Source organism: Mus musculus, chromosome 16 (assembly GCF_000001635.26).
Source record: "Mus musculus strain C57BL/6J chromosome 16, GRCm38.p6 C57BL/6J".
Taxonomy (NCBI): Eukaryota; Metazoa; Chordata; class Mammalia; order Rodentia; family Muridae; genus Mus; species Mus musculus.
The window spans coordinates 38,713,578-38,725,682 of NC_000082.6; positions in this window are offsets into that span (position 1 = coordinate 38,713,578).

Consider the following 12,105-nt stretch of genomic DNA (forward strand, 5'->3'; position numbering starts at 1 on the left):
CCTCTCCCACGCTGAGGTTAGGATACCCTCGGGCGAGAGAGAGGTGCAGCTTTGTAACCACTGCCCAGGAAGAAGTTATATTTCTAGTTACAAACTCAAGTTCAGGCACACACACACACACACACACACACACACACACACACACACGCACACACACATCCCGATCTTACTAACTGCAAGAGATTTGAGTAAAGAAACCAAGATTTAAGGGGCGCTGACATTTTGCCAGTCTCCCAGGTTGTTTTAAAACTTGAGGCGTATGTTTTCACCCCGGCATGTTTTTCCTGCTTTAGTTGGAATTCCTTGACTCGTGTGTACTCAGCACACAGTGAACACTTAAAGTCTTGTGCCTTGACAACTCAAAGATTAGATTAAACTTCCTGCATCCATTCAAATCCATATATAGGCTTGAAGGGTAGGTACATTCATATAGCTGGCAAAAGTATTATGTGTTGCATTTTAGTTACTGATTCCTCTTAAAAGCCATCATGGCAGTTTATGAACTTTGAACTCTGACCTTCTCTCTATGTCCAGACATAACCTGATAGCCAGCCTACCAAATTTGGCCTACAGATGTGTTTTGTTTGGAACATATTGTTTAAAAAAAAATTTAGCCAACACTAAAGAATTAAGATGTTTCTCCGTAAGAAAGCTGGATTTCTGTCGTCTCCTGTGGGAAGGAAGCTCTGCTTATACCACAAGTGCGTTCTCGTAAAACAAGGAGTGCCATACGTTAAGACACGGCGGCTGGCTTTCAAGACAAGCCTTCTAGTTTGGAGGCACCTCTGCCTGTCTGTTATTCGTCGCGTTCTCACGACCGGCCAGGAAGAACACAACAACCAGAATCTTCTACGGCAAAGCTTTATTGCTTACATCTTTTTGGGGCCAGAGTGTAAGAAGCAAGAGAGAGAGAAAAACGAAACCCCTTCTATTTAAAAGAGAACAACAATTGCCTAGGACGCATCACTCCCTGATTGGCTGCAGCCCATGGCCGAGCTGACGTTCACGGGAAAAACAGAGTACAAGTAGTCGTAAATACCCTTGGCTCATGCGCAGATTATTTGTTTACCAACTTAGAACACAGGATGTCAGCGCCATCTTGTGACGGCGAATGTGGGGGCGGCTTCCCACAGTTCCCCCTTTTTCTTTTAATAAGAGCAAATAGGCCACCCATATTAATGAGAGTGGAGATAGAGGTCAAATCCCCAGTGTGTAGGTAAAGGAGCCATGTACAGGATTAGCTCTTAGGCTTACAGGCTTTTACCCAGAGCAACCCTGACCTGCTCCCGTGTCGTTTTGCCTGGGGGAAGGGAACTAGGACACTGAACCTTCATGAAAGATGACATGTCTCCCTAGAATAGGCTCATATATGCCGCAGAGCCTTTCCATTGCAGTGCTTAGCCTTGCAACTCTCTCGGGCTGCTGAAGCACACTCACTCTATCTCGTGCAATGAGACTAGCCTCGTGAGATATAAGAGCTGAGTGGCCAGCGACCTATTGCCTAAGCATAGATATATCAGGGGAAGCTCCATGTTCTAGTCCTGCAAGCGCCTGGGCAATAACCACCTTGTCTCTCTTAGTTTGGGCCTTAAGCTTACAGACCAATCAAAGAAGCAACACTAATCCACAGCAAAGTGTATCTCCAAATAATATTAATCCCACCCAATTTTTTAAAGAAAGAAAATGCTGAGGAGATCCAATTGGGTAATCCTTTGGTCAGCGACAGGTCCAAGCGCGTGGAGTTGACCTGAAGTCTCAATTCTCGAAGGATCTGTTCAAATTCAGCCATCCAATTCTGTAACATATACTGAAAAAGACTTTTTGACAAATTAGCTGTCCTAGTAAATTTAACATACTGAATGGAAATAACACACAATCCCGGAAACTTTTGTTCACATCCCTGCTGAGTTATTTGTCATAATACATCTAGTTGTTTCTGGACAAGATCTATGAGTTGATTAACCAGCATGAGACCTCTCTGTATCTTGACATTAGCTGAGGCCTGTTCATCTATGACTGTAGTCACTGAGGCTGACAAAGTGTTAATGGTGTCAGTCATCTGGACCTGTCCAGACAGAACCAAGGCTGTCTGAATTAAGGCCAAACCCAGTTCCCAGTTAGTGGTAAAAAGCAAGAGAATACTTGAGCATTATACATCACCGTCATTGGGAGTGGAAATGTCGACATTATCCCCCAACGCTGCTCTCTCTTTATTATTGACGCCCTGGACATCACCAAGACGAGGGACATTAGTATTCCCTTGGTCAGTCTGGATTTTTCGGGTGAGTCTTTCTGGTACCCAAAATGGGTTGTCTTCATTCTGTGGGAAAACACAGATAGCTCCCCTGGATCTTATCAAGATAGGATCCGGGCCATACCATTTATTATCAAGAACATTTTTCCATTTAACCATCTCATTGGGCCTATCTGGCTCTGAACAATGACGTTCAGCCGCAGTATGGCCATGAGCATCAATATTTAAAAAATTGAGTGTAAAGAGTGCCAAAGACACCGACACTCTTGGTGCTCGGGGTACAGTCTCCTCAAAAGTTCCCCTCTTCTGTTTTATAAGATAGGCTTTGAGGGTGCGATGCGCACGCTCAACAATACCCTGTCCTTGAGGGTTGTACGGAAGTCCAGTCAGGTGGGTTACGTCCATCTGACGGCAGAACTGCTGAAATTTTTGGGACGTATAAGCTGGTCCATTATCAGTCTTAAGGAGTCTGGGTTTCCCCCAAGCACTCCATGCCTCAAGACAATGTTGAATCACATGTGAGGCTTTTTCTCCGGTTAACGGAGAAGCAAACATGATGCCAGAACATGTGTCAATGGACACATGGAGATATTGAAGTTTTCCAAAGGAAGAAACATGTGTAACATCCATTTGCCAGACCTGTAGAGGTCGAATACCGCGTGGGTTAATTCCCACATGAGGAACTGGCAAGAACTCACAGCAGCTTTGACATTGAGTAACAATGTCACGGGCTTCTTTTCTTGTCAAGGAGAAACGACTGCGTAATGTTTCAGCCGTCACATGAAAATTGTTATGAAAATTTCTTGCAGCCTCTACCGGGGATGATAGGGCAGCAGCCACCACTTTAGTGGCCTTATCTGCCAAATCATTTCCCAGAGCCATGGGGCCAGGTAGGCCTGAATGGGCTCTAACATGAGTAATATAAACAGGAGATCTTCTAGATAACAAAACTAATTGTATCTGCTGAAAAATATTGGCAACTCTACTGGAAGGCTTAATCACTCCAGCCACTTCTAAAAGATTTACTGCATTTACCACATAACAGGAATCTGACACAATATTAAGGGGTTCTAAAAAGGTTTTTAAAACTTCTAAGACCACTAAACATTCTACCACTTGAGGTGAATTTTCATTATATTGTTTGGATACCACTTTACCATTAGCCACATAGGCACCTATGCCAGTTTTTGATCCATCAGTATATACCACAATCCCATTTTTAAGTGGGTTTCTTACTGTTATTTGTGGAAACACAACAGATTGATTTTGGGCAAACTGTAAGATTGGATGTTTTGGATAATGGTTATCTATTTTTCCTGAAAAGGAGGTAACTAAAACTGCCCAATCATTAGATGCGGCTGCCAAGGTTTGAACCTGTGCAGCGGTATAAGGTACAATTAAAAGATATGGACTTTGCCCAAAGTGGGTGATTGCTGCTTTTAGGCCTTTAAGGGCAAGCTGTGCAATTGCATCAGGATACCAATCTATTATTTTAGCTGGGGATACGTTTGGATGGATCCACAACAATGGCCCATTCTGCCACAAAACTGCAGTTGGCAATTGTGCTGTCTTAAAGACACACAAACTGAAAGGCTGCGAATCCTCAATACGTTGTAATTGTGCATTCTGTAAGGCCTTTTCTACCTTTTGTAAGGCCTGGTTAGCAGCTAGAGTAAGAGTCCTAGGGGAGGAGATATGAGGATCTCCTTCTAAAATACTAAACAAAGGCCTTAACTCAGCGGAAGGAATCTTTAAAAAAGGTCTGAGCCAATTAATATCTCCTAACAGCTTTTGAAAATCATTTAAGGTATGGAGGTGATCTCTTCTTATCTCTACCTTTTGGGGCACAATCTTATCTGGGGACACCACAGAGCCCAAGAATTGTCCTGTATCAGAAATTTGGACCTTTTCTGTGGCTATCTGTAGACCCCACTGACTTAAAGTTTTAAGTAGAAAAGGATATGCCTTTTGTAGCATGGTAAGGTCTTTATGGCACAGGAGGATGTCATCCATGTAAAGGAGCAAAATTAAAGAGGGGAATTGTTTCCTCACTGGCAAAAGAGCTTCTTGTACATAAAGTTGACACATAGTAGGACTATTGGACATTCCCTGTGGTAAGACCTTCCATTGATACCTCTTATCAGGTTCCATGTGATTAATAGAGGGGATGGTAAAGGCAAATCTGGGCCTATCCCTTGGACACAAAGGTATAGAAAAGAAACAATCTTTAATATCTATAATGATTAAATTCCAGCCACGTGGTAAGGCGGAAAGTACAGGGAGACCCCTCTGTACTGGGCCAAATAAGTTCATTTGCTCATTAATGGCTCTGAGGTCATGGAGCAGTCTCCACTTTCCTGACTTTTTCTTAATTACAAAAATTGGAGTATTCCAAGGTGAGGTAGAGGGTTCAATATGGCCTAGTTTTAATTGTTCCTCTACCAGTTGAATCACAGCTTCTAGTTTTTCAGAGGATAGGTGCCATTGAGGAACCCACACTGGGTCCCCTGTTTTCCATGGTATGGGTCGTGCTGCCCCAATGGCCGCTAAGGAAAACCCAGACCCTGTCTGTCTTGGTTTCCATTAGGTGAGATGGGCTCTATCCTTCCCTGTTCTTGATGTCCTAACCCTTTTCCTTCTTTATAACCCATCTTTGCCATGATATTTTTTGCTTTAGCTGAATACCCTCCTGATGGGGCGTTTTCATTGGACAAAATAAGGCCCAAATGCTGCATAATATCCCTTCCCCAGAGGTTAACCGGGAGTGGGAGCACATAAGGTATGAATTTCCCTTGCTGCCCTTCAGAGGATTCCCACGTCAAGGCAACGGAGCTTATAGTGGGACATGATTGATATCCTAGGCCCTGTAATGAATGAGATGACTCTGTGGTGGGCCATGCTTTGGGCCACCAATGTGTAGAAATTATACTTTTATCTGCTCCGGTATCAAGGATGCCTTCAAACTCTTTTCCATTAATCTTAAGGCGGAGCTTAGGTCTATCATTTAAAGATACAACCAAATAGGCAGAATCATTTCCTGAGGAGCCCATTTTCTTTATCTCAGGTCCTGCAGATTTCTCCCTGGTATTATCAGGGAGGAGCAGCAGCTGAGCTATCCTATCTCCTTTACTAATAGAAAAAACGCCTTTAGGGCTTGAGCACAGGACCTGTATTTCAGGGGAATGTTGACAATCCATAATTCCAGGGTGGACTACTAAGCCCTGCAAGGTGAGTGAACCTCGGCCGAGAATAAGGCCCATGGTTCCCGGGGGCAAGGATGGTATAGGCTCCACCGGCACCGGCTGAATACTCATTTGAGGCATTAATAGGAAGTCGGAGGCGGCACGCAGGTCCACCCTTGTGGGTCTTCCTGGGTCGCCTCTCTGGCTGCTTCCTGGGTCCTGACAAACCGGTTCCCATATCTTTGAGGGCCCTGGGACCGAGGGCCCGATGACCCGTTTTTTGGCACATCAGTTGATTGACTATCAGGTGGGGGAAGAATTCTGCCCTTTATATCCCTCACAGAGCGACACTGGTCAGCTCTATGATAACCCTTGCCACACTTAGAGCAAAGAGTGAGAGTCCCTCCCTGTTTATCTGGAGCTCTGCAATCTTTCTTAAAATGCCCAGGCTTTCCGCAATTAAAACATGTCCTCTGATTATTTCTGCCCATGGAGCGGTTCTGAGATTGAAGGATGGCAGCCGCTAAACCTGCATTGCTGAGAGGTCCCCCAAGCTCTCGACAGACCCTGAGCCAGTCTTGTAAGCCTTTGTTCTTTCTTGGGGCTATGGCCGCTCGGCACTCCTTTGTGGCTTGCTCGTAGATTAGCTGTTCTATGAGAGGCGCAGCTTGCTCTGACTCTCCAAAAATACGCTCTGCTGCCTCTGTCATTCTGGCCACAAAATCTGAGAAAGATTCCTGAGGTCCCTGGATTATCTTTGTTAACTGACCAGTGGTTTCACCTGCTCGAGAGAGCGCCTTCCAGGCCCTAATAGCCGTGGAAGAAATCTGGGCATAAGCTCCCCAATGGTAGTTTGTCTGATCAGCAGAATAAGCTCCCTGACCCGTTAACAAGTCAAAAGTCCAATCTCTCTGCTCTGGAGTCAAAGCAGCTGCGTTTGCTCGGGCCTGCGCCTGTGCAGCTTCGTGCCAAAGCGCTTTCCATTCCATATATTTGCCCATACTAGGGAGAGCGGCTTTTACAACCGTCTGCCAATCAGCAGGCGTTAGTGCCATACCAGCGAGCCTGTCTAACTGCGCCAAGGTAAAATTAGCATTGGTTCCGTATTTACGAACCGACTCGGCAATTTCCTTAATCTGTACGTATTCTACCGGAGCGTGGACACGCCCACCCTCGGCTCCTTCAAAGACTGGAAATGCCTGTTGTATTTTCTTTTGTTCCTCTCGGGGAATGAATGAGTCTGCGCACTGCCTCTCTGCGCACTGCCTCTCTGCGCACCTCTCTGCGCACTGCCTCTCTGCGCACCTCTCTGCGCATTGCCCCTCTGCGCATTGCTGACGCACTACGCAGGGCGGGGGCTCCGCATAGGGCGGACCTTGAAACCGACTGCCGGGAGGTTGAACAGTACGCTGACTTTCGCCAGCCGCTTTTGGCTTTTTTCTTGACCAATTAGCTGGCTGGTAATGGGCTGCTTCTTCCTCCCAGTCTGTTTCCTCAGAGGAGGATTCTTCACTTGCTTCAGAGCTACTAAGAGCTGGCTTCCTGAGCTCATCTAGTGACGAGTATCTCCTAGAGACCTCCGCTAATCGATCTTTTTTCTTCTCCCTTTTTCCTCTTTTTCTTCTAATCTCTCTCCAGGTATTCCTACCTAACCTTAACTTTTCCTCGGGTTCAAGACCCTTGGAAAGGCCTGTATACTTATTTTGTGTACCATACTTCCTCTTTGTTCCTACTCTCTCTCCCCGCTTTACTTCTGATAGATTGTCCTGAATTTCCTCTAGAATTTTCAGCCCTATCTTAATCACTTGATAGCATGTGAAAAAGAACAAAAGGGCTCCTAACACCAGAAAAAATTCAAGGCCAAACATACTCACTGGTACTCTCGTTCCCCAGCTGAAAAGTTCTGAATTCATACAGTTGAATCCTTCTTAACAGTCTGCTTTACGGGAACCTTTATCACCGTCGTTCCCCAGCTGATGAGTTCTGAATTCGGCAGTTGAATCCTTCTCAACAGTCTGTGTTACGGGAACCTTTATAAACGTGATCCGCAGTTCTGGTTCTGAAATGAAGTATCCCTCCTGCGCCAGTCCGGAGTTTTTTCTCGTCCCGGAATTCGGCACCAATTGTTATTCGTCGCGTTCTCACGACCGGCCAGGAAGAACACAACAACCAGAATCTTCTACGGCAAAGCTTTATTGCTTACATCTTTTTGGGGCCAGAGTGTAAGAAGCAAGAGAGAGAGAAAAACGAAACCCCTTCTATTTAAAAGAGAACAACAATTGCCTAGGACGCATCACTCCCTGATTGGCTGCAGCCCATGGCCGAGCTGACGTTCACGGGAAAAACAGAGTACAAGTAGTCGTAAATACCCTTGGCTCATGCGCAGATTATTTGTTTACCAACTTAGAACACAGGATGTCAGCGCCATCTTGTGACGGCGAATGTGGGGGCGGCTTCCCACACCTGTCTGCAGTACCTGTCTGGCCTCTGCAGCCACTGGAATCCATGCACAGTGCCCGAGTTCTGTTTACTTCCACTTTTCCGTCTCTCTCAGTGACACCACCACAGGGTCCGTCATCTTGATGAAACATGGACAAGTAACTACTGACTCATTGATCTCTCTCCTCCTACCTCCAAGCTAGGCCAGCTTCAAAAGGATGTGTCCTTTACAATGCCTCTTAGTTGGAGTTCTTCATAGTCAGACCTCCTTGGTAGCAAACACCTACTCCTCAATGGTTAGGACACCGCTACCCCCACACCATTGGCTAATCCAAGCTCCTCTGACCTCTTCCTTCTTATATACAAGAAGCCTGATGGGTCCTCCTGAAGCAGGGCTGTTGTTTATGGGTTTGCTCACTATCAAAATCTATCAAAAGCTCTCTGCTTCCGATGGCCAGAGCAGCAATTCCTAAGCATCCTGTAAGCTGCTTGGATTACTTAATATAATGGCGATTTCTCCTTTTATTTCTAGAGAATCAGCTCTTCATGGAACTGTAAGGGTCTCTGTGAATGTTTGCTTAGTGGTTTACTTCAGGGAGAGCTCTCAGGGTCTCTCTCTCTCTCTCTCTCTCTCTCTCTCTCTCTCTCTCTCTCTCTCTCTCTCTCTCTGCCTCTCTTACTTTAAGTAGGACCATGATGTGTGTGTGCATCCGTGTGTGTGATCAGATATGGGTCCCAGGGTTTTCCCGTCATACTGAAGTTTTCCTAGGATGCAGGGTTATACGGTGATACGGTGGGAATGTTCACTGAAGGCATGGAAACACTCTTTGGCGATAAGTTATGCCTTGTGTGAATGTTCAGGAAAAGGTTTTTTTGCTTACTGAGACGCACCTTTGAATAGTTGTGTGGTTGCTCATGATCCCCTTACCCATACCTACTGAGGACTGATGGCTACCAACAACGTCGTCAGCTTTCTTTGCCGCCCAGGAGCATGGCAATCTTTTCTGCCATTTGTCAACAGGTGCTGGGCATCGAGTATTAATAGGCTTGGGCATCACTTGTGGTCACAGACTTTACCCAGTTTGCCCATACAACTAGGTTGAGCATCAGCAGCTTCACCATTCATCTTCTTCTCTAGGTGGCCGATTCAGTGCTCGCTCTCCTAAGACGCCTCGTCCATGATCTGGATTTCACGCTCTCAGGTCCCAGAATGTTGGCTTGTTGTCTAGCCTGATGCATTTCTTCCCTTCTTCCTTCTCTCTCTCTCTCTCTCTCTGACTCCAGCTGTCCCTGTTTTGTAAAGGTGCTCAGACGGTATCTGGGGGTGAGATCAACTGCTAGGGAAGTTTTTCTAGGACAGTGGCTTGTGACTTACCTAGTCCTCTATACTCCAAGGTTCTGAGGCCAACAGAAGATGACCAGGGTAAGCCAACTTCAGAAAGCTCGCGTCCAGGTTCCAGCATGGCGCTCCTTGTGCGGGTCACTTAAATTTAGGTTACAAACCGTTGCCTCTGAAGGTCTAGGTGAGGTGCACCAAGCTATCTTAGAGGGCATGCAAACTGCAGAAGGCACATGATCTATCCCTAACAAAGCACAGGCAAAGAATATGTTTTTCTATAAGAGAAAAGGAAACCGGAAGTGGGATCAGCTTTTCATCCTGACCATCACCCAATGCCCTGCCTTCGCCATGACTCTGAAAGTCAATGTTACTTCTAACAGGACTTCCATGAGCAAACGGGAGCAGTGCTGAGAATGAGAGAAAAGGGATTTAAAAGGGTCTCCCCCATCTCAACATCGGAATGGAGGGGGTGGGAGAGATAGCTCAGTGGTAAAGAACACTGACTGCTCTTCCAGAGGTCCTGAGTTCAATCCCCAGCAGCTACATGGTGTCTCACAACTATCTGTAATGGAATCTAATGCCCTCTTCTGGTATTTAATGCCCTCTTCTGGTGTGTCTAACGACAGTGACAGTGTACTCACATACTTAAAATAAATACATTTAAAAAAAAAAGTGGTATGGAGTCGTCTGTCTGTGTGCTTGCCTAACTAGTTCTTTTGGATTTAGGGCCTGGAGAGCTGTTTTACTCAGGGTGAGGACTATGTGTGTTGCTTTGCTTTCCCTACTGAAAATGTAAGTAATTAGGACACTGGGGATAGAAAGAATGGAGGGAAAGAGAAATGTTAGTAAAAGACTAGGTTACAAATGCTCTCACTCATGTGATATGCTACTATTCCTTGCTATCCCTGGGAGGCCTTCTGTTTTCTGTTTCTCTTCAGTGGAGGGAGGGGTGGATGGGGGGGCAGAGGAGGGAGGAGAAACTGATGTTGGGATAATATATGAGAGAATAAATGAATGAAAAAGAAATGAAAAACAAAACAAAAAATGATCTCTCATCCTCTCTCTCACCCTCATATGCACACACACACACACACACACACACACACACACACACACACACACACACACACTTTAGAAGTCTAGATGTGGAAGGGTAGAGTCAGTGTCCACATCAAGTTCTTAAGAATTGGGTAAAATTCAACCTACCTCCTAGCACATGCAGGGCTGTATCAGAACTTTCAGGGAGAGATGTTCTTGGACAGTATAAATTGTAAAATGAGTAGAAAGTGACTCATGGCAGATGGGTTATCTACATATACCATCGCAAATAATTCAGAAGTTAAAATGTCCAATATTTTACTAACTCTCTAGTATCTTTACATTGACCTCTGTTAGTGTTTTTTGTTTGTTTGTTTGTTTGTTTTAAAGCTAAATGGTCTGGAGCTCTTCTGAGTTCCCCTGGATGTTTAAAAAAACAAAAAAACAAAATAAAAACCTGCGACATTTGACCCACGCGCAGTTTGGCATTAAATGAGTCTTTAGCATTTCAGACACTGAGTGAGCACAGAACTTACTTGTCCCACACCAACATGGGCACCGGAGGCTGCCAAAGAGCAGCGGGACACTTCCTTCCTAGTCAAGTACAGAGAAGAGATTTGAGAGGCCAGAAGGAGAGCCAGAAGTCCCCGCTGAATTGCTATTATGCCCACATCCGAACCTACACAGCCCACATCTGAATCAGCACAGGGTCTGCCTATCCTTAGCCTCTTACTCTGAGTTTGAATCCATTTGGCCCGAGGCCTTTGATCAAAGGCCCTGAGAGAGAGAGAGAGAAAAAAACAAACAAAACAAACAAACAAACAAAACAACGGCTGGGCTGTTGGGCAAGAGTGGCCCAGAAGCTTGGCAGGTCTGCCCTGAGGATCTAGGGATGTCTTCTGGTCCCTCTATGCTTGAGATAGTTTCTTTTGCTATGTCTTCGATTTCTCAAACTAGACAGAATCTTCCAGTAGGAAACCCATTCTTCATTGATTAGGGGAGTTCTCGGGGTAGAAACTTGCCTCTGACTTAGTTCTGTAGTCCTGGTTTGGTTCTGTTGCCTCTACTTCTTCCCTCATTTGGATTCCTCTCGCCTTTTGGGCACATCGCCTCTCTCTCTCTCTCTCTCTCTCTCTCTCTCTCTCTCTCTCTCTCTCTCTCTCTCTCTCTCTCTCTCTCCAGACTTGGAAAAAGAAAACTATAGAAGGCTCAGAGCCCGGGCTCCGAGCCCCATCTGTCTCCCTCCAGGGTCCCCTCCACACTGGAGCAAACGATATTCTTAGGCGGGTGGGGCTTTGTCCCCGCCCCGTTCATTGTATTCTACGGTTTCCTGTACACTGCTTGTAACCCTTTACCAATCTGCCAGGCGCCTTTTAACACAAAAGAAAGGCGAGGGGGGCAAGGACCGCTGAGGAAAAACATCCCTATAAATAGCCCTCTTCAACAAAATTGTTTTCCTTATACACAGTTGTTGTTAGGCCTTGACGCCCCCGTAATCTTCCTCTGCTTCCAGGCCAGCTTTCCTCTGAGTTTGCGTTTCCTCCTGTGGAGATGCGGAGATGCGCAGGTGTAATGGAGGCTTGGTGGAAGCTGACCCTCTCCAGCCCAGGTTGCTGCTCCGAGGTGGACCTGGGTTCTAGATCAGACACTGCGACTTTTTGCCCCAGGATCTGATTGGGCAAATTTTCTAACCTTGCTGAGCCGGGGTGTTCTCATTTTTAGTAAGGATGGTGGGAATACCTCGTAGAGTTGGTATGAGTATTATAAAAGAGTTTGGAAAGGCCTTCGCATTAGTCTATACCTACACAGGTCCTACATACACAGATGAGTGCTTTTTAAATTTTGTTTGTGTT